Source organism: Oncorhynchus kisutch, linkage group LG27 (genome assembly GCF_002021735.2).
Source record: "Oncorhynchus kisutch isolate 150728-3 linkage group LG27, Okis_V2, whole genome shotgun sequence".
Taxonomy (NCBI): domain Eukaryota; kingdom Metazoa; phylum Chordata; class Actinopteri; order Salmoniformes; family Salmonidae; genus Oncorhynchus; species Oncorhynchus kisutch.
In genome coordinates, this window is record NC_034200.2 from 37793319 (window position 1) to 37814807 (window position 21489).

The 21489-nt window shown below is 41.6% G+C and overlaps 19 non-coding genes across 19 annotated transcripts; all 19 read left to right on the top strand.

Annotated features, from left to right (window-relative positions):
• Positions 1 to 248: 248 nt before the first annotated feature.
• trnas-uga (transfer RNA serine (anticodon UGA)) lies at positions 249 to 330 on the top strand. Its single transcript has one exon. It is a non-coding gene; the product is annotated as a tRNA-Ser (tRNA).
• Positions 331 to 1440: 1110 nt separating this feature from the next.
• trnas-uga (transfer RNA serine (anticodon UGA)) lies at positions 1441 to 1522 on the top strand. Its single transcript has one exon. It is a non-coding gene; the product is annotated as a tRNA-Ser (tRNA).
• A 964-nt stretch (positions 1523 to 2486) lies between these two features.
• trnas-uga (transfer RNA serine (anticodon UGA)) lies at positions 2487 to 2568 on the top strand. The gene has a single exon. It is a non-coding gene; the product is annotated as a tRNA-Ser (tRNA).
• Positions 2569 to 3677: 1109 nt separating this feature from the next.
• Positions 3678 to 3759, top strand: trnas-uga (transfer RNA serine (anticodon UGA)). The gene has a single exon. It is a non-coding gene; the product is annotated as a tRNA-Ser (tRNA).
• Positions 3760 to 4723: 964 nt separating this feature from the next.
• trnas-uga (transfer RNA serine (anticodon UGA)) lies at positions 4724 to 4806 on the top strand. Its single transcript has one exon. It is a non-coding gene; the product is annotated as a tRNA-Ser (tRNA).
• Positions 4807 to 5916: 1110 nt separating this feature from the next.
• On the top strand, positions 5917 to 5998 carry trnas-cga (transfer RNA serine (anticodon CGA)). The gene has a single exon. It is a non-coding gene; the product is annotated as a tRNA-Ser (tRNA).
• Positions 5999 to 6962: 964 nt separating this feature from the next.
• Positions 6963 to 7044, top strand: trnas-uga (transfer RNA serine (anticodon UGA)). Its single transcript has one exon. It is a non-coding gene; the product is annotated as a tRNA-Ser (tRNA).
• A 1110-nt stretch (positions 7045 to 8154) lies between these two features.
• trnas-cga (transfer RNA serine (anticodon CGA)) lies at positions 8155 to 8236 on the top strand. The gene has a single exon. It is a non-coding gene; the product is annotated as a tRNA-Ser (tRNA).
• Positions 8237 to 9200: 964 nt separating this feature from the next.
• Positions 9201 to 9282, top strand: trnas-uga (transfer RNA serine (anticodon UGA)). The gene has a single exon. It is a non-coding gene; the product is annotated as a tRNA-Ser (tRNA).
• Positions 9283 to 10392: 1110 nt separating this feature from the next.
• On the top strand, positions 10393 to 10474 carry trnas-cga (transfer RNA serine (anticodon CGA)). Its single transcript has one exon. It is a non-coding gene; the product is annotated as a tRNA-Ser (tRNA).
• Positions 10475 to 11438: 964 nt separating this feature from the next.
• On the top strand, positions 11439 to 11520 carry trnas-uga (transfer RNA serine (anticodon UGA)). The gene has a single exon. It is a non-coding gene; the product is annotated as a tRNA-Ser (tRNA).
• Positions 11521 to 12630: 1110 nt separating this feature from the next.
• Positions 12631 to 12712, top strand: trnas-cga (transfer RNA serine (anticodon CGA)). Its single transcript has one exon. It is a non-coding gene; the product is annotated as a tRNA-Ser (tRNA).
• A 966-nt stretch (positions 12713 to 13678) lies between these two features.
• trnas-uga (transfer RNA serine (anticodon UGA)) lies at positions 13679 to 13760 on the top strand. The gene has a single exon. It is a non-coding gene; the product is annotated as a tRNA-Ser (tRNA).
• Positions 13761 to 14870: 1110 nt separating this feature from the next.
• On the top strand, positions 14871 to 14952 carry trnas-cga (transfer RNA serine (anticodon CGA)). Its single transcript has one exon. It is a non-coding gene; the product is annotated as a tRNA-Ser (tRNA).
• Positions 14953 to 15918: 966 nt separating this feature from the next.
• On the top strand, positions 15919 to 16000 carry trnas-uga (transfer RNA serine (anticodon UGA)). The gene has a single exon. It is a non-coding gene; the product is annotated as a tRNA-Ser (tRNA).
• A 1109-nt stretch (positions 16001 to 17109) lies between these two features.
• On the top strand, positions 17110 to 17191 carry trnas-cga (transfer RNA serine (anticodon CGA)). Its single transcript has one exon. It is a non-coding gene; the product is annotated as a tRNA-Ser (tRNA).
• A 964-nt stretch (positions 17192 to 18155) lies between these two features.
• trnas-uga (transfer RNA serine (anticodon UGA)) lies at positions 18156 to 18237 on the top strand. The gene has a single exon. It is a non-coding gene; the product is annotated as a tRNA-Ser (tRNA).
• A 1110-nt stretch (positions 18238 to 19347) lies between these two features.
• Positions 19348 to 19429, top strand: trnas-cga (transfer RNA serine (anticodon CGA)). The gene has a single exon. It is a non-coding gene; the product is annotated as a tRNA-Ser (tRNA).
• Positions 19430 to 20388: 959 nt separating this feature from the next.
• trnas-uga (transfer RNA serine (anticodon UGA)) lies at positions 20389 to 20469 on the top strand. The gene has a single exon. It is a non-coding gene; the product is annotated as a tRNA-Ser (tRNA).
• The last annotated feature ends 1020 nt before the right edge of the window (positions 20470 to 21489 follow it).

Consider the following 21489-nt stretch of genomic DNA (forward strand, 5'->3'; position numbering starts at 1 on the left):
CCCATACAGTTTTTAAAACTGCTCGCATCGCATTGACAAACCAGTCTTTATTTGTAAAATAGCATTGGTGACTTGATATTGATGAATTGCTTAATGCATAGACTTGTCCTTTGATTCAAGTGCTCAGAATATGTATGCCTTGAAAAACAGTTCAAATAGGCTCTTCAGTAGACAGTCTCGTCTTTACAGAAGTAAAACTGACAGAATGAGATAAATGACTGGTTAAGGCCTGGTAGTTAACATAGCAAGCTGCGATGGCCGAGTGTTTAAGGCGTTGGACTTGAAATCCAATGGGGTCTCCCCGCGCAGTTTCAAACCCTGCTCACAGCGCTATGACACACCATTTCTATTTTTACATATCCTTGGTGACTTGATATGGATAATGTGCTTAATGCATGGACTTGTCCTTTGATTCAAGTGCTCAGAATATATCTGCCTTGACAAACAGTTCAAATAGGCTCTTCACTACAGATACTGTTGTTTGTGTTAGATTTGCGATGGAAAATCTGAGAGCCAAGTGGTTAAGTCCTCAGAATTGAAACCCAATTGCGTCTCCCTGCTCTTTTTAAAATCTTATTCTCAGTGAATAGTCCACCTGTACTTTCTCTGCACATAGTTGTTTAACTTGCACAGTAAACTTCCAACCTTCACAGCTTTGGAAAGGACCGAGGTTACTTGGCGCAATAAAATCAATATGTCGTGCCATCAAGTTGACCATTTTGCACCAATGATGTCTGTTTCCAAATCCCAATCCCTTTACTTGCATTCCAATAGCTGCAATGGCCGAGTTCTTTAGACGTTGGACCTGAATTTCAATGGGGTCTCCCCACCCATGTTCTTACCTTGCTCGAAGCGTATAGCCCACTTCTGCTTTCTCCTCATCACTTTCCTTAGATTCCTACTGCTGCGATGGCCAAGTGGTTTAAGCATTGGAATCCAAATCCAACATGTTCTCCCTTTACAGTTTTTACAGGGTGATGATAAAGTAGACCTTTAGTAATTGGATCTGTCTCCTCTGAATTTAAATTGTCCTTACTTTATGGGCTCGTCTAACGATTGAAGTGCTCACAAAATGGCTTATTTTACTTGAAAAATATTTCAACTAGGCATTTGGAAACTTTTGTCCTTGTGTGAGCTAACTCAGCAAGCTGTGATTGCAGAGTGGTTAAATCGTTGACCTCGAAATCCATTGGGTTCGCCCAGTGCAGTTTTGAACCCTGCGCGCAGCGCTTTGACAATCCAGTCTTTATTTGTTACTGATCATTGGGGACTTGATATGGATAATGCGTGGACATGTCCTTTGATTCAAGTGCTCAGAATTTATCTTCCATGACAAACATTTAAAGTAGGCTCTTCAATAGCGATATTATGGTCATTTTAGAGGTAAAATGGACAGAACGAGATAGCGGACTGGTTAAGGCATCTTAGGTAAAAGGAGAAGCTGTGATGGCCGAGAGGTTAAGGCGTTGGATTTGAAATCCAATGGGGTCTCCCCGTGCAGGTTCGAACCCTGCTCACAGCGCTTTGACAAACCAGTCTTTATTTGCGACATGTCATTGGGGAGTTGATATGGATAATGTCCTTAATCTGTGGACTTGTCCTTTGATTCAGGTGCTCAGAATATATCTTCTAAGACAAAGAGTTCAAACAGGCTCTTCATAACAGATCCTTCTGGTTGTGAGATAGTCGAGCTGTTAAGGACTGCAAGGTAACAGAGTAAGTTTAGATGGCAGAGTGGTTAAGGCTTTGAACTTGAAATCCAATGTTGTCTTCTTGCGCAGGGTTGAAATCTGCTCGCAGTGCTATGACATACCAGTATTTTGAACATATCCTTGGTGACTTGATATGGATAATCTCTTTAAGACATGGACTTGTCCAGTGATTCAAGTGCTCAGAATACTTTTGTCTTTGTGTGAGCTAATTGAGAAAGTTGTGATGGCCGAGTGGTTAATAAGTGATTTGGGGTAAAAAGATCAATATGTCGGGCCATCATGTTTACCATTTTACACCAATGATGTCTGTTTCCAAATCCTAATCCCTTTACTTGCATTCCAACAGCTGCAATGGCCGATTCTTTAGACGTTGGACCAGAATTTCAATGGGGTCTCCCCACCCATGTTTTAACATTGCTTGAAGCGAATAGCCCACTTGTTCTTTCTCCTCATCACTTTGCTTAGATTCATACTGCTGCGATGGCCAAGTGGTTTAAGCTTTGCAAATGAACTCCAGTGTTGTCTCCCCATACAGTTTTTAAAACTGCTCGCATCGCATTGACAAACCAGTCTTTATTTGTAAAATAGCATTGGTGACTTGATATTGATGAATTGCTTAATGCATAGACTTGTCCTTTGATTCAAGTGCTCAGAATATGTATGCCTTGAAAAACAGTTCAAATAGGCTCTTCAGTAGACAGTCTCGTCTTTACAGAAGTAAAACTGACAGAATGAGATAAATGACTGGTTAAGGCCTGGTAGTTAACATAGCAAGCTGCGATGGCCGAGTGTTTAAGGCGTTGGACTTGAAATCCAATGGGGTCTCCCCGCGCAGTTTCAAACCCTGCTCACAGCGCTATGACACACCATTTCTATTTTTACATATCCTTGGTGACTTGATATGGATAATGTGCTTAATGCATGGACTTGTCCTTTGATTCAAGTGCTCAGAATATATCTACCTTGACAAACAGTTCAAATAGGCTCTTCACTACAGATACTGTTGTTTGTGTTAGATTTGCGATGGAAAATCTGAGAGCCAAGTGGTTAAGTCCTCAGACTTGAAACCCAATTGCGTCTCCCTGCTCTTTTTAAAATCTTATTCTCAGTGAATAGTCCACCTGTACTTTCTCTGCACATAGTTGTTTAACTTGCACAGTAAACTTCCAACCTTCACAGCTTTGGAAAGGACCGAGGTTACTTGGCGCAATAAAATCAATATGTCGTGCCATCAAGTTGACCATTTTGCACTAATGATGTCTGTTTCCAAATCCCAATCCCTTTACTTGCATTCCAACTGCTGCAATGGCCGAGTTCTTTAGACGTTGGACCTGAATTTCAATGGGGTCTCCCCACCCATGTTCTTACCTTGCTCGAAGCGTATAGCCCACTTCTGCTTTCTCCTCATCACTTTCCTTAGATTCCTACTGCTGCGATGGCCAAGTGGTTTAAGCATTGGATTCCAAATCCAATATGTTCTCCCTTTACAGTTTTTACAGGGTGATGATAAAGTAGACCTTTAGTAATTGGATCTGTCTCCTCTGAATTTAAATTGTCCTTACTTTATGGGCTCGTCTAACGATTGAAGTGCTCACAAAATGGCTTATTTTACTTGAAAAATATTTCAACTAGGCATTTGGAAACTTTTGTCCTTGTGTGAGCTAACTCAGCAAGCTGTGATTGCAGAGTGGTTCAATCGTTGACCTCGAAATCCATTGGGTTCGCCCAGTGCAGTTTTGAACCCGCGCGCAGCGCTTTGACAATCCAGTCTTTATTTGTTACTGATCATTGGGGACTTGATATGGATAATGCGTGGACATGTCCTTTGATTCAAGTGCTCAGAATTTATCTTCCATGACAAACATTTAAAGTAGGCTCTTCAATAGCGATATTATGGTCATTTTAGAGGTAAAATGGACAGAAAGAGATAGCGGACTGGTTAAAGCATCTTAGGTAAAAGGAGAAGCTGTGATGGCCGAGAGGTTAAGGCGTTGGATTTGAAATCCAATGGGGTCTCCCCGTGCAGGTTCGAACCCTGCTCACAGCGCTTTGACAAACCAGTCTTTATTTGCGACATGTCATTGGGGAGTTGATATGGATAATGTCCTTAATCTGTGGACTTGTCCTTTGATTCAGGTGCTCAGAATATATCTTCTAAGACAAAGAGTTCAAACAGGCTCTTCAGAACAGATCCTTCTGGTTGTGAGATAGTCGAGCTGTTAACGACTGCAAGGTAACAGAGTAACTTTAGATGGCAGAGTGGTTAAGGCTTTGGACTTGAAATCCAATGTTGTCTTCTTGCGCAGGGTTGAAATCTGCTCGCAGTGCTATGACATACCAGTATTTTGAACATATCCTTGGTGACTTGATATGGATAATCTCTTTAAGACATGGACTTGTCCAGTGATTCAAGTGCTCAGAATACTTTTGTCTTTGTGTGAGCTAATTGAGAAAGTTGTGATGGCCGAGTGGTTAATAAGTGATTTGGCGTAAAAAGATCAATATGTCGGGCCATCATGTTTACCATTTTACACCAATGATGTCTGTTTCCAAATCCTAATCCCTTTACTTGCATTCCAACAGCTGCAATGGCCGATTCTTTAGACGTTGGACCAGAATTTCAATGGGGTCTCCCCACCCATGTTTTAACATTGCTTGAAGCGAATAGCCCACTTGTTCTTTCTCCTCATCACTTTGCTTAGATTCATACTGCTGCGATGGCCAAGTGGTTTAAGCTTTGCAAATGAACTCCAGTGTTGTCTCCCCATACAGTTTTTAAAACTGCTCGCATCGCATTGACAAACCAGTCTTTATTTGTAAAATAGCATTGGTGACTTGATATTGATGAATTGCTTAATGCATAGACTTGTCCTTTGATTCAAGTGCTCAGAATATGTATTCCTTGAAAAACAGTTCAAATAGGCTCTTCAGTAGACAGTCTCGTCTTTACAGAAGTAAAACTGACAGAATGAGATAAATGACTGGTTAAGGACTGGTAGTTAACATAGCAAGCTGCGATGGCCTGAGTGGTTAAGGCGTTGGACTTGAAATCCAATGGGTTCTCCCCGCGCAGGTTCGAACCCTGCTCACAGCGCTATGACACACCATTTCTATTTTTACATATCCTTGGTGACTTGATATGGATAATGTGCTTAATGCATGGACTTGTCCTTTGATTCAAGTGCTCAGAATATATCTGCCTTGACAAACAGTTCAAATAGGCTCTTCACTACAGATACTGTTGTTTGTGTTAGATTTGAGATGGAAAATCTGAGAGCCAAGTGGTTAAGTCCTCAGACTTGAAACCCAATTGCGTCTCCCTGCTCTTTTTAAAATCTTATTCTCAGTGAATAGTCCATCTGTACTTTCTCTGCACATAGTTGTTTGACTTGCACAGTAAACTTCCAACCTTCACAGCTTTGGAAAGGACTGAGGTTACTTGGCGCAATAAAATCAATATGTCGTGCCATCAAGTTGACCATTTTGCACCAATGATGTCTGTTTCCAAATCCCAATCCCTTTACTTGCATTCCAACAGCTGCAATGGCCGAGTTCTTTAGACGTTGGACCTGAATTTCAATGGGGTCTCCCCACCCATGTTCTTACCTTGCTCGAAGCGTATAGCCCACTTCTGCTTTCTCCTCATCACTTTCCTTAGATTCCTACTGCTGCGATGGCCAAGTGGTTTAAGCATTGGAATCCAAATCCAATATGTTCTCCCTTTACAGTTTTTACAGGGTGATGATAAAGTAGACCTTTAGTAATTGGATCTGTCTCCTCTGAATTTAAATTGTCCTTACTTTATGGGCTCGTCTAACGATTGAAGTGCTCACAAAATGGCTTATTTTACTTGAAAAATATTTCAACTAGGCATTTGGAAACTTTTGTCCTTGTGTGAGCTAACTCAGCAAGCTGTGATTGCAGAGTGGTTAAATCCTTGACCTCGAAATCCATTGGGTTCGCCCAGTGCAGTTTTGAACCCTGCGCGCAGCGCTTTGACAATCCAGTCTTTATTTGTTACTGATCATTGGGGACTTGATATGGATAATGCGTGGACATGTCCTTTGATTCAAGTGCTCAGAATTTATCTTCCATGACAAACATTTAAAGTAGGCTCTTCAATAGCGATATTATGGTCATTTTAGAGGTAAAATGGACAGAACGAGATAGCGGACTGGTTAAGGCATCTCAGGTAAAAGGAGAAGCTGTGATGGCCGAGAGGTTAAGGCGTTGGATTCGAAATCCAATGGGGTCTCCCCGCGCAGGTTCGAACCCTGCTCACAGCGCTTTGACAAACCAGTCTTTATTTGCGACATGTCATTGGGGAGTTGATATGGATAATGTCCTTAATCTGTGGACTTGTCCTTTGATTCAGGTGCTCAGAATATATCTTCTAAGACAAAGAGTTCAAACAGGCTCTTCAGAACAGATCCTTCTGGTTGTGAGATAGTCGAGCTGTTAAGGACTGCAAGGTAACAGAGTAAGTTTAGATGGCAGAGTGGTTAAGGCTTTGGACTTGAAATCCAATGTTGTCTTCTTGCGCAGGGTTGAAATCTGCTCGCAGTGCTATGACATACCAGTATTTTGAACATATCCTTGGTGACTTGATATGGATAATCTCTTTAAGACATGGACTTGTCCAGTGATTCAAGTGCTCAGAATACTTTTGTCTTTGTGTGAGCTAATTGAGAAAGTTGTGATGGCCGAGTGGTTAATAAGTGATTTGGCGTAAAAAGATCAATATGTCGGGCCATCATGTTTACCATTTTACACCAATGATGTCTGTTTCCAAATCCTAATCCCTTTACTTGCATTCCAACAGCTGCAATGGCCGATTCTTTAGACGTTGGACCAGAATTTCAATGGGGTCTCCCCACCCATGTTTTAACATTGCTTGAAGCGAATAGCCCACTTGTTCTTTCTCCTCATCACTTTGCTTAGATTCATACTGCTGCGATGGCCAAGTGGTTTAAGCTTTGCAAATGAACTCCAGTGTTGTCTCCCCATACAGTTTTTAAAACTGCTCGCATCGCATTGACAAACCAGTCTTTATTTGTAAAATAGCATTGGTGACTTGATATTGATGAATTGCTTAATGCATAGACTTGTCCTTTGATTCAAGTGCTCAGAATATGTATTCCTTGAAAAACAGTTCAAATAGGCTCTTCAGTAGACAGTCTCGTCTTTACAGAAGTAAAACTGACAGAATGAGATAAATGACTGGTTAAGGCCTGGTAGTTAACATAGCAAGCTGCGATGGCCGAGTGGTTAAGGCGTTGGACTTGAAATCCAATGGGTTCTCCCCGCGCAGGTTCGAACCCTGCTCACAGCGCTATGACACACCATTTCTATTTTTACATATCCTTGGTGACTTGATATGGATAATGTGCTTAATGCATGGACTTGTCCTTTGATTCAAGTGCTCAGAATATATCTGCCTTGACAAACAGTTCAAATAGGCTCTTCACTACAGATACTGTTGTTTGTGTTAGATTTGCGATGGAAAATCTGAGAGCCAAGTGGTTAAGTCCTCAGACTTGAAACCCAATTGCGTCTCCCTGCTCTTTTTAAAATCTTATTCTCAGTGAATAGTCCATCTGTACTTTCTCTGCACATAGTTGTTTGACTTGCACAGTAAACTTCCAACCTTCACAGCTTTGGAAAGGACTGAGGTTACTTGGCGCAATAAAATCAATATGTCGTGCCATCAAGTTGACCATTTTGCACCAATGATGTCTGTTTCCAAATCCCAATCCCTTTACTTGCATTCCAACAGCTGCAATGGCCGAGTTCTTTAGACGTTGGACCTGAATTTCAATGGGGTCTCCCCACCCATGTTCTTACCTTGCTCGAAGCGTATAGCCCACTTCTGCTTTCTCCTCATCACTTTCCTTAGATTCCTACTGCTGCGATGGCCAAGTGGTTTAAGCATTGGAATCCAAATCCAATATGTTCTCCCTTTACAGTTTTTACAGGGTGATGATAAAGTAGACCTTTAGTAATTGGATCTGTCTCCTCTGAATTTAAATTGTCCTTACTTTATGGGCTCGTCTAACGATTGAAGTGCTCACAAAATGGCTTATTTTACTTGAAAAATATTTCAACTAGGCATTTGGAAACTTTTGTCCTTGTGTGAGCTAACTCAGCAAGCTGTGATTGCAGAGTGGTTAAATCCTTGACCTCGAAATCCATTGGGTTCGCCCAGTGCAGTTTTGAACCCTGCGCGCAGCGCTTTGACAATCCAGTCTTTATTTGTTACTGATCATTGGGGACTTGATATGGATAATGCGTGGACATGTCCTTTGATTCAAGTGCTCAGAATTTATCTTCCATGACAAACATTTAAAGTAGGCTCTTCAATAGCGATATTATGGTCATTTTAGAGGTAAAATGGACAGAACGAGATAGCGGACTGGTTAAGGCATCTCAGGTAAAAGGAGAAGCTGTGATGGCCGAGAGGTTAAGGCGTTGGATTCGAAATCCAATGGGGTCTCCCCGCGCAGGTTCGAACCCTGCTCACAGCGCTTTGACAAACCAGTCTTTATTTGCGACATGTCATTGGGGAGTTGATATGGATAATGTCCTTAATCTGTGGACTTGTCCTTTGATTCAGGTGCTCAGAATATATCTTCTAAGACAAAGAGTTCAAACAGGCTCTTCAGAACAGATCCTTCTGGTTGTGAGATAGTCGAGCTGTTAAGGACTGCAAGGTAACAGAGTAAGTTTAGATGGCAGAGTGGTTAAGGCTTTGGACTTGAAATCCAATGTTGTCTTCTTGCGCAGGGTTGAAATCTGCTCGCAGTGCTATGACATACCAGTATTTTGAACATATCCTTGGTGACTTGATATGGATAATCTCTTTAAGACATGGACTTGTCCAGTGATTCAAGTGCTCAGAATACTTTTGTCTTTGTGTGAGCTAATTGAGAAAGTTGTGATGGCCGAGTGGTTAATAAGTGATTTGGCGTAAAAAGATCAATATGTCGGGCCATCATGTTTACCATTTTACACCAATGATGTCTGTTTCCAAATCCTAATCCCTTTACTTGCATTCCAACAGCTGCAATGGCCGATTCTTTAGACGTTGGACCAGAATTTCAATGGGGTCTCCCCACCCATGTTTTAACATTGCTTGAAGCGAATAGCCCACTTGTTCTTTCTCCTCATCACTTTGCTTAGATTCATACTGCTGCGATGGCCAAGTGGTTTAAGCTTTGCAAATGAACTCCAGTGTTGTCTCCCCATACAGTTTTTAAAACTGCTCGCATCGCATTGACAAACCAGTCTTTATTTGTAAAATAGCATTGGTGACTTGATATTGATGAATTGCTTAATGCATAGACTTGTCCTTTGATTCAAGTGCTCAGAATATGTATTCCTTGAAAAACAGTTCAAATAGGCTCTTCAGTAGACAGTCTCGTCTTTACAGAAGTAAAACTGACAGAATGAGATAAATGACTGGTTAAGGCCTGGTAGTTAACATAGCAAGCTGCGATGGCCGAGTGGTTAAGGCGTTGGACTTGAAATCCAATGGGTTCTCCCCGCGCAGGTTCGAACCCTGCTCACAGCGCTATGACACACCATTTCTATTTTTACATATCCTTGGTGACTTGATATGGATAATGTGCTTAATGCATGGACTTGTCCTTTGATTCAAGTGCTCAGAATATATCTGCCTTGACAAACAGTTCAAATAGGCACTTCACTACAGATACTGTTGTTTGTGTTAGATTTGCGATGGAAAATCTGAGAGCCAAGTGGTTAAGTCCTCAGACTTGAAACCCAATTGCGTCTCCCTGCTCTTTTTAAAATCTTATTCTCAGTGAATAGTCCACCTGTACTTTCTCTGCACATAGTTGTTTGACTTGCACAGTAAACTTCCAACCTTCACAGCTTTGGAAAGGACCGAGGTTACTTGGCGCAATAAAATCAATATGTCGTGCCATCAAGTTGACCATTTTGCACCAATGATGTCTGTTTCCAAATCCCAATCCCTTTACTTGCATTCCAACAGCTGCAATGGCCGAGTTCTTTAGACGTTGGACCTGAATTTCAATGGGGTCTCCCCACCCATGTTCTTACCTTGCTCGAAGCGTATAGCCCACTTCTGCTTTCTCCTCATCACTTTCCTTAGATTCCTACTGCTGCGATGGCCAAGTGGTTTAAGCATTGGAATCCAAATCCAATATGTTCTCCCTTTACAGTTTTTACAGGGTGATGATAAAGTAGACCTTTAGTAATTGGATCTGTCTCCTCTGAATTTAAATTGTCCTTACTTTATGGGCTCGTCTAACGATTGAAGTGCTCACAAAATGGCTTATTTTACTTGAAAAATATTTCAACTAGGCATTTGGAAACTTTTGTCCTTGTGTGAGCTAACTCAGCAAGCTGTGATTGCAGAGTGGTTAAATCGTTGACCTCGAAATCCATTGGGTTCGCCCAGTGCAGTTTTGAACCCTGCGCGCAGCGCTTTGACAATCCAGTCTTTATTTGTTACTGATCATTGGGGACTTGATATGGATAATGCGTGGACATGTCCTTTGATTCAAGTGCTCAGAATTTATCTTCCATGACAAACATTTAAAGTAGGCTCTTCAATAGCGATATTATGGTCATTTTAGAGGTAAAATGGACAGAACGAGATAGCGGACTGGTTAAGGCATCTCAGGTAAAAGGAGAAGCTGTGATGGCCGAGAGGTTAAGGCGTTGGATTCGAAATCCAATGGGGTCTCCCCGCGCAGGTTCGAACCCTGCTCACAGCGCTTTGACAAACCAGTCTTTATTTGCGACATGTCATTGGGGAGTTGATATGGATAATGTCCTTAATCTGTGGACTTGTCCTTTGATTCAGGTGCTCAGAATATATCTTCTAAGACAAAGAGTTCAAACAGGCTCTTCAGAACAGATCCTTCTGGTTGTGAGATAGTCGAGCTGTTAAGGACTGCAAGGTAACAGAGTAAGTTTAGATGGCAGAGTGGTTAAGGCTTTGGACTTGAAATCCAATGTTGTCTTCTTGCGCAGGGTTGAAATCTGCTCGCAGTGCTATGACATACCAGTATTTTGAACATATCCTTGGTGACTTGATATGGATAATCTCTTTAAGACATGGACTTGTCCAGTGATTCAAGTGCTCAGAATACTTTTGTCTTTGTGTGAGCTAATTGAGAAAGTTGTGATGGCCGAGTGGTTAATAAGTGATTTGGCGTAAAAAGATCAATATGTCGGGCCATCATGTTTACCATTTTACACCAATGATGTCTGTTTCCAAATCCTAATCCCTTTACTTGCATTCCAACAGCTGCAATGGCCGATTCTTTAGACGTTGGACCAGAATTTCAATGGGGTCTCCCCACCCATGTTTTAACATTGCTTGAAGCGAATAGCCCACTTGTTCTTTCTCCTCATCACTTTGCTTAGATTCATACTGCTGCGATGGCCAAGTGGTTTAAGCTTTGCAAATGAACTCCAGTGTTGTCTCCCCATACAGTTTTTAAAACTGCTCGCATCGCATTGACAAACCAGTCTTTATTTGTAAAATAGCATTGGTGACTTGATATTGATGAATTGCTTAATGCATAGACTTGTCCTTTGATTCAAGTGCTCAGAATATGTATTCCTTGAAAAACAGTTCAAATAGGCTCTTCAGTAGACAGTCTCGTCTTTACAGAAGTAAAACTGACAGAATGAGATAAATGACTGGTTAAGGCCTGGTAGTTAACATAGCAAGCTGCGATGGCCGAGTGGTTAAGGCGTTGGACTTGAAATCCAATGGGGTCTCCCCGCGCAGGTTCGAACCCTGCTCACAGCGCTATGACACACCATTTCTATTTTTACATATCCTTGGTGACTTGATATGGATAATGTGCTTAATGCATGGACTTGTCCTTTGATTCAAGTGCTCAGAATATATCTGCCTTGACAAACAGTTCAAATAGGCACTTCACTACAGATACTGTTGTTAGTGTTAGATTTGCGATGGAAAATCTGAGAGCCAAGTGGTTAAGTCCTCAGACTTGAAACCCAATTGCGTCTCCCTGCTCTTTTTAAAATCTTATTCTCAGTGAATAGTCCACCTGTACTTTCTCTGCACATAGTTGTTTGACTTGCACAGTAAACTTCCAACCTTCACAGCTTTGGAAAGGACCGAGGTTACTTGGCGCAATAAAATCAATATGTCGTGCCATCAAGTTGACCATTTTGCACCAATGATGTCTGTTTCCAAATCCCAATCCCTTTACTTGCATTCCAACAGCTGCAATGGCCGAGTTCTTTAGACGTTGGACCTGAATTTCAATGGGGTCTCCCCACCCATGTTCTTACCTTGCTCGAAGCGTATAGCCCACTTCTGCTTTCTCCTCATCACTTTCCTTAGATTCCTACTGCTGCGATGGCCAAGTGGTTTAAGCATTGGAATCCAAATCCAATATGTTCTCCCTTTACAGTTTTTACAGGGTGATGATAAAGTAGACCTTTAGTAATTGGATCTGTCTCCTCTGAATTTAAATTGTCCTTACTTTATGGGCTCGTCTAACGATTGAAGTGCTCACAAAATGGCTTATTTTACTTGAAAAATATTTCAACTAGGCATTTGGAAACTTTTGTCCTTGTGTGAGCTAACTCAGCAAGCTGTGATTGCAGAGTGGTTAAATCGTTGACCTCGAAATCCATTGGGTTCGCCCAGTGCAGTTTTGAACCCTGCGCGCAGCGCTTTGACAATCCAGTCTTTATTTGTTACTGATCATTGGGGACTTGATATGGATAATGCGTGGACATGTCCTTTGATTCAAGTGCTCAGAATTTATCTTCCATGACAAACATTTAAAGTAGGCTCTTCAATAGCGATATTATGGTCATTTTAGAGGTAAAATGGACAGAACGAGATAGCGGACTGGTTAAGGCATCTTAGGTAAAAGGAGAAGCTGTGATGGCCGAGAGGTTAAGGCGTTGGATTCGAAATCCAATGGGGTCTCCCCGCGCAGGTTCGAACCCTGCTCACAGCGCTTTGACAAACCAGTCTTTATTTGCGACATGTCATTGGGGAGTTGATATGGATAATGTCCTTAATCTGTGGACTTGTCCTTTGATTCAGGTGCTCAGAATATATATCTTCTAAGACAAAGAGTTCAAACAGGCTCTTCAGAACAGATCCTTCTGGTTGTGAGATAGTCGAGCTGTTAAGGACTGCAAGGTAACAGAGTAAGTTTAGATGGCAGAGTGGTTAAGGCTTTGGACTTGAAATCCAATGTTGTCTTCTTGCGCAGGGTTGAAATCTGCTCGCAGTGCTATGACATACCAGTATTTTGAACATATCCTTGGTGACTTGATATGGATAATCTCTTTAAGACATGGACTTGTCCAGTGATTCAAGTGCTCAGAATACTTTTGTCTTTGTGTGAGCTAATTGAGAAAGTTGTGATGGCCGAGTGGTTAATAAGTGATTTGGCGTAAAAAGATCAATATGTCGGGCCATCATGTTTACCATTTTACACCAATGATGTCTGTTTCCAAATCCTAATCCCTTTACTTGCATTCCAACAGCTGCAATGGCCGATTCTTTAGACGTTGGACCAGAATTTCAATGGGGTCTCCCCACCCATGTTTTAACATTGCTTGAAGCGAATAGCCCACTTGTTCTTTCTCCTCATCACTTTGCTTAGATTCATACTGCTGCGATGGCCAAGTGGTTTAAGCTTTGCAAATGAACTCCAGTGTTGTCTCCCCATACAGTTTTTAAAACTGCTCGCATCGCATTGACAAACCAGTCTTTATTTGTAAAATAGCATTGGTGACTTGATATTGATGAATTGCTTAATGCATAGACTTGTCCTTTGATTCAAGTGCTCAGAATATGTATTCCTTGAAAAACAGTTCAAATAGGCTCTTCAGTACACAGTCTCGTCTTTACAGAAGTAAAACTGACAGAATGAGATAAATGACTGGTTAAGGACTGGTAGTTAACATAGAAAGCTGCGATGGCCGAGTGGTTAAGGCGTTGGACTTGAAATCCAATGGGGTCTCCCCGCGCAGGTTCGAACCCTGCTCACAGCGCTATGACACACCATTTCTATTTTTACATATCCTTGGTGACTTGATATGGATAATGTGCTTAATGCATGGACTTGTCCTTTGATTCAAGTGCTCAGAATATATCTGCCTTGACAAACAGTTCAAATAGGCACTTCACTACAGATACTGTTGTTAGTGTTAGATTTGCGATGGAAAATCTGAGAGCCAAGTGGTTAAGTCCTCAGACTTGAAACCCAATTGCGTCTCCCTGCTCTTTTTAAAATCTTATTCTCAGTGAATAGTCCACCTGTACTTTCTCTGCACATAGTTGTTTGACTTGCACAGTAAACTTCCAACCTTCACAGCTTTGGAAAGGACCGAGGTTACTTGGCGCAATAAAATCAATATGTCGTGCCATCAAGTTGACCATTTTGCACCAATGATGTCTGTTTCCAAATCCCAATCCCTTTACTTGCATTCCAACAGCTGCAATGGCCGAGTTCTTTAGACGTTGGACCTGAATTTCAATGGGGTCTCCCCACCCATGTTCTTACCTTGCTCGAAGCGTATAGCCCACTTCTGCTTTCTCCTCATCACTTTCCTTAGATTCCTACTGCTGCGATGGCCAAGTGGTTTAAGCATTGGAATCCAAATCCAATATGTTCTCCCTTTACAGTTTTTACAGGGTGATGATAAAGTAGACCTTTAGTAATTGGATCTGTCTCCTCTGAATTTAAATTGTCCTTACTTTATGGGCTCGTCTAACGATTGAAGTGCTCACAAAATGGCTTATTTTACTTGAAAAATATTTCAACTAGGCATTTGGAAACTTTTGTCCTTGTGTGAGCTAACTCAGCAAGCTGTGATTGCAGAGTGGTTAAATCGTTGACCTCGAAATCCATTGGGTTCGCCCAGTGCAGTTTTGAACCCTGCGCGCAGCGCTTTGACAATCCAGTCTTTATTTGTTACTGATCATTGGGGACTTGATATGGATAATGCGTGGACATGTCCTTTGATTCAAGTGCTCAGAATTTATCTTCCATGACAAACATTTAAAGTAGGCTCTTCAATAGCGATATTATGGTCATTTTAGAGGTAAAATGGACAGAACGAGATAGCGGACTGGTTAAGGCATCTTAGGTAAAAGGAGAAGCTGTGATGGCCGAGAGGTTAAGGCGTTGGATTCGAAATCCAATGGGGTCTCCCCGCGCAGGTTCGAACCCTGCTCACAGCGCTTTGACAAACCAGTCTTTATTTGCGACATGTCATTGGGGAGTTGATATGGATAATGTCCTTAATCTGTGGACTTGTCCTTTGATTCAGGTGCTCAGAATATATATCTTCTAAGACAAAGAGTTCAAACAGGCTCTTCAGAACAGATCCTTCTGGTTGTGAGATAGTCGAGCTGTTAAGGACTGCAAGGTAACAGAGTAAGTTTAGATGGCAGAGTGGTTAAGGCTTTGGACTTGAAATCCAATGTTGTCTTCTTGCGCAGGGTTGAAATCTGCTCGCAGTGCTATGACATACCAGTATTTTGAACATATCCTTGGTGACTTGATATGGATAATCTCTTTAAGACATGGACTTGTCCAGTGATTCAAGTGCTCAGAATACTTTTGTCTTTGTGTGAGCTAATTGAGAAAGTTGTGATGGCCGAGTGGTTAATAAGTGATTTGGCGTAAAAAGATCAATATGTCGGGCCATCATGTTTACCATTTTACACCAATGATGTCTGTTTCCAAATCCTAATCCCTTTACTTGCATTCCAACAGCTGCAATGGCCGATTCTTTAGACGTTGGACCAGAATTTCAATGGGGTCTCCCCACCCATGTTTTAACATTGCTTGAAGCGAATAGCCCACTTGTTCTTTCTCCTCATCACTTTGCTTAGATTCATACTGCTGCGATGGCCAAGTGGTTTAAGCTTTGCAAATGAACTCCAGTGTTGTCTCCCCATACAGTTTTTAAAACTGCTCGCATCGCATTGACAAACCAGTCTTTATTTGTAAAATAGCATTGGTGACTTGATATTGATGAATTGCTTAATGCATAGACTTGTCCTTTGATTCAAGTGCTCAGAATATGTATTCCTTGAAAAACAGTTCAAATAGGCTCTTCAGTACACAGTCTCGTCTTTACAGAAGTAAAACTGACAGAATGAGATAAATGACTGGTTAAGGACTGGTAGTTAACATAGAAAGCTGCGATGGCCGAGTGGTTAAGGCGTTGGACTTGAAATCCAATGGGGTCTCCCCGCGCAGGTTCGAACCCTGCTCACAGCGCTATGACACACCATTTCTATTTTTACATATCCTTGGTGACTTGATATGGATAATGTGCTTAATGCATGGACTTGTCCTTTGATTCAAGTGCTCAGAATATATCTGCCTTGACAAACAGTTCAAATAGGCACTTCACTACAGATACTGTTGTTAGTGTTAGATTTGCGATGGAAAATCTGAGAGCCAAGTGGTTAAGTCCTCAGACTTGAAACCCAATTGCGTCTCCCTGCTCTTTTTAAAATCTTATTCTCAGTGAATAGTCCACCTGTACTTTCTCTGCACATAGTTGTTTAACTTGCACAGTAAACTTCCAACCTTCACAGCTTTGGAAAGGACCGAGGTTACTTGGCGCAATAAAATCAAATGTCGTGCCATCAAGTTGACCATTTTGCACCAATGATGTCTGTTTCCAAATCCCAATCCCTTTACTTGCATTCCAACAGCTGCAATGGCCGAGTTCTTTAGACGTTGGACCTGAATTTCAATGGGGTCTCCCCACCCATGTTCTTACCTTGCTCGAAGCGTATAGCCCACTTCTGCTTTCTCCTCATCACTTTCCTTAGATTCCTACTGCTGCGATGGCCAAGTGGTTTAAGCATTGGAATCCAAATCCAATATGTTCTCCCTTTACAGTTTTTACAGGGTGATGATAAAGTAGACCTTTAGTAATTGGATCTGTCTCCTCTGAATTTAAATTGTCCTTACTTTATGGGCTCGTCTAACGATTGAAGTGCTCACAAAATGGCTTATTTTACTTGAAAAATATTTCAACTAGGCATTTGGAAACTTTTGTCCTTGTGTGAGCTAACTCAGCAAGCTGTGATTGCAGAGTGGTTAAATCGTTGACCTCGAAATCCATTGGGTTCGCCCAGTGCAGTTTTGAACCCTGCGCGCAGCGCTTTGACAATCCAGTCTTTATTTGTTACTGATCATTGGGGACTTGATATGGATAATGCGTGGACATGTCCTTTGATTCAAGTGCTCAGAATTTATCTTCCATGACAAACATTTAAAGTAGGCTCTTCAATAGCGATATTATGGTCATTTTAGAGGTAAAATGGACAGAACGAGATAGCGGACTGGTTAAGGCATCTTAGGTAAAAGGAGAAGCTGTGATGGCCGAGAGGTTAAGGCGTTGGATTCGAAATCCAATGGGGTCTCCCCGCGCAGGTTCGAACCCTGCTCACAGCGCTTTGACAAACCAGTCTTTATTTGCGACATGTCATTGGGGAGTTGATATGGATAATGTCCTTAATCTGTGGACTTGTCCTTTGATTCAGGTGCTCAGAATATATCTTCTAAGACAAAGAGTTCAAACAGGCTCTTCAGAACAGATCCTTCTGGTTGTGAGATAGTCGAGCTGTTAAGGACTGCAAGGTAACAGAGTAAGTTTAGATGGCATAGTGGTTAAGGCTTTGGACTTGAAATCCAATGTTGTCTTCTTGCGCAGGGTTGAAATCTGCTCGCAGTGCTATGACATACCAGTATTTTGAACATATCCTTGGTGACTTGATATGGATAATCTCTTTAAGACATGGACTTGTCCAGTGATTCAAGTGCTCAGAATACTTTTGTCTTTGTGTGAGCTAATTGAGAAAGTTGTGATGGCCGAGTGGTTAATAAGTGATTTGGCGTAAAAAGATCAATATGTCGGGCCATCATGTTTACCATTTTACACCAATGATGTCTGTTTCCAAATCCTAATCCCTTTACTTGCATTCCAACAGCTGCAATGGCCGATTCTTTAGACGTTGGACCAGAATTTCAATGGGGTCTCCCCACCCATGTTTTAACATTGCTTGAAGCGAATAGCCCACTTGTTCTTTCTCCTCATCACTTTGCTTAGATTCATACTGCTGCGATGGCCAAGTGGTTTAAGCTTTGCAAATGAACTCCAGTGTTGTCTCCCCATACAGTTTTTAAAACTGCTCGCATCGCATTGACAAACCAGTCTTTATTTGTAAAATAGCATTGGTGACTTGATATTGATGAATTGCTTAATGCATAGACTTGTCCTTTGATTCAAGTGCTCAGAATATGTATTCCTTGAAAAACAGTTCAAATAGGCTCTTCAGTACACAGTCTCGTCTTTACAGAAGTAAAACTGACAGAATGAGATAAATGACTGGTTAAGGACTGGTAGTTAACATAGAAAGCTGCGATGGCCGAGTGGTTAAGGCGTTGGACTTGAAATCCAATGGGGTCTCCCCGCGCAGGTTCGAACCCTGCTCACAGCGCTATTACACACCATTTCTATTTTTACATATCCTTGGTGACTTGATATGGATAATGTGCTTAATGCATGGACTTGTCCTTTGATTCAAGTGCTCAGAATATATCTGCCTTGACAAACAGTTCAAATAGGCACTTCACTACAGATACTGTTTTTAGTGTTAGATTTCTGATGGAAAATCTGAGAGCCAAGTGGTTAAGTCCTCAGACTTGAAACCCAATTGCGTCTCCCTGCTCTTTTTAAAATCTTATTCTCAGTGAATAGTCCACCTGTACTTTCTCTGCACATAGTTGTTTAACTTGCACAGTAAACTTCCAACCTTCACAGCTTTGGAAAGGACCGAGGTTACTTGGCGCAATAAAATCAAAATGTCGTGCCATCAAGTTGACCATTTTGCACCAATGATGTCTGTTTCCAAATCCCAATCCCTTTACTTGCATTCCAACAGCTGCAATGGCCGAGTTCTTTAGACGTTGGACCTGAATTTCAATGGGGTCTCCCCACCCATGTTCTTACCTTGCTCGAAGCGTATAGCCCACTTCTGCTTTCTCCTCATCACTTTCCTTAGATTCCTACTGCTGCGATGGCCAAGTGGTTTAAGCATTGGAATCCAAATCCAATATGTTCTCCCTTTACAGTTTTTACAGGGTGATGATAAAGTAGACCTTTAGTAATTGGATCTGTCTCCTCTGAATTTAAATTGTCCTTACTTTATGGGCTCGTCTAACGATTGAAGTGCTCACAAATTGGCTTATTTTACTTGAAAAATATTTCAACTAGGCATTTGGAAACTTTTGTCCTTGTGTGAGCTAACTCAGCAAGCTGTGATTGCAGAGTGGTTAAATCGTTGACCTCGAAATCCATTGGGTTCGCCCAGTGCAGTTTTGAACCCTGCGCGCAGCGCTTTGACAATCCAGTCTTTATTTGTTACTGATCATTGGGGACTTGATATGGATAATGCGTGGACATGTCCTTTGATTCAAGTGCTCAGAATTTATCTTCCATGACAAACATTTAAAGTAGGCTCTTCAATAGCGATATTATGGTCATTTTAGAGGTAAAATGGACAGAACGAGATAGCGGACTGGTTAAGGCATCTTAGGTAAAAGGAGAAGCTGTGATGGCCGAGAGGTTAAGGCGTTGGATTCGAAATCCAATGGGGTCTCCCCGCGCAGGTTCGAACCCTGCTCACAGCGCTTTGACAAACCAGTCTTTATTTGCGACATGTCATTGGGGAGTTGATATGGATAATGTCCTTAATCTGTGGACTTGTCCTTTGATTCAGGTGCTCAGAATATATCTTCTAAGACAAAGAGTTCAAACAGGCTCTTCAGAACAGATCCTTCTGGTTGTGAGATAGTCGAGCTGTTAAGGACTGCAAGGTAACAGAGTAAGTTTAGATGGCAGAGTGGTTAAGGCTTTGGACTTGAAATCCAATGTTGTCTTCTTGCGCAGGGTTGAAATCTGCTCGCAGTGCTATGACATACCAGTATTTTGAACATATCCTTGGTTGACTTGATATGGATAATCTCTTTAAGACATGGACTTGTCCAGTGATTCAAGTGCTCAGAATACTTTGTCTTGTGTGAGCTAATTGAGAAAGTTTGATGGCCGTAGTGGTTAATAAGTGATTTGGCGTAAAAGATCAATATGTCGGGCCATCATGTTTACCATTTTACACAATGATGTCTGTTTCCAAATCCTAATCCCTTTACTTGCATTCCAACAGCTGCAATGGCCGATTCTTTAGACGTTGGACCAGAATTTCAATGGGGTCTCCCCACCCATGTTTTAACATTGCTTGAAGCGAATAGCCCACTTGTTCTTTCTCCTCATCACTTTGCTTAGATTCATACTGCTGCGATGGCCAAGTGGTTTAAGCTTTGCAAATGAACTCCAGTGTTGTCTCCCATACAGTTTTTAAAACTGCTCGCATCGCATTGACAAACCAGTCTTTATTTGTAAATAGCATTGGTGACTTGATATTGATGAATTGCTTAATGCATAGACTTGTCCTTTGATTCAAGTGCTCAGAATATGTATTCTTGAAAAACAGTTCAAATAGGCTCTTCAGTACACAGTCTCGTCTTTACAGAAGTAAAAACTGACAGAATGAGATAAATGACTGGTTAAGGACTGGTAGTTAACATAGAAAGCTGCGATGGCCGAGTGGTTAAGGCGTTGGACTTGAAATCCAATGGGGTCTCCCGCGCAGGTTCGAACCCTGCTCACAGCGCGCTATGACACACCATTTCTATTTTTACATATCCTTGGTGACTTGATATGGATAATGTGCTTAATGCATGGACTTGTCCTTTGATTCAAGTGCTCAGAATATATCTGCCTTGACAAAGTTCAAATAGGCACTTCACTACAGATACTGTTGTTAGTGTTAGATTTGCGATGGAAAATCTGAGAGCCAAGTGGTTAAGTCCTCAGACTTGAAACCCAATTGCGTCTCCCTGCTCTTTTTAAAATCTTATTCTCAGTGAATAGTCCACCTGTACTTTCTCTGCACATAGTTGTTTAACTTGCACAGTAAACTTCCAACCTTCACAGCTTTGGAAAGGACCGAGGTTACTTGGCGCAATAAAAAAAAATGTCGTGCCATCAAGTTGACCATTTTGCACCAATGATGTCTGTTTCCAAATCCCAATCCCTTTACTTGCATTCCAACAGCTGCAATGGCCGAGTTCTTTAGACGTTGGACCTGAATTTCAATGGGGTCTCCCACCCATGTTCTTACCTTGCTCGAAGCGTATAGCCCACTTCTGCTTTCTCCTCATCACTTTCCTTAGATTCCTACTGCTGCGATGGCCAAGTGGTTTAAGCATTGGAATCCAAATCCAATATGTTCTCCCTTTACAGTTTTTACAGGGTGATGATAAAGTAGACCTTTAGTAATTGGATCTGTCTCCTCTGAATTTAAATTGTCCTTACTTTATGGGCTCGTCTAACGATTGAAGTGCTCACAAAATGGCTTATTTTACTTGAAAAATATTTCAACTAGGCATTTGGAAACTTTTGTCCTTGTGTGAGCTAACTCAGCAAGCTGTGATTGCAGAGTGGTTAAATCGTGACCTCGAAATCCATTGGTTCGCCCAGTGCAGTTTTGAACCCTGCGCGCAGCGCTTTGACAATCCAGTCTTTATTTGTTACTGATCATTGGGGACTTGATATGGATAATGCGTGGACATGTCCTTTGATTCAAGTGCTCAGAATTTATTTCCATGACAAACATTAAAGTAGGCTCTTC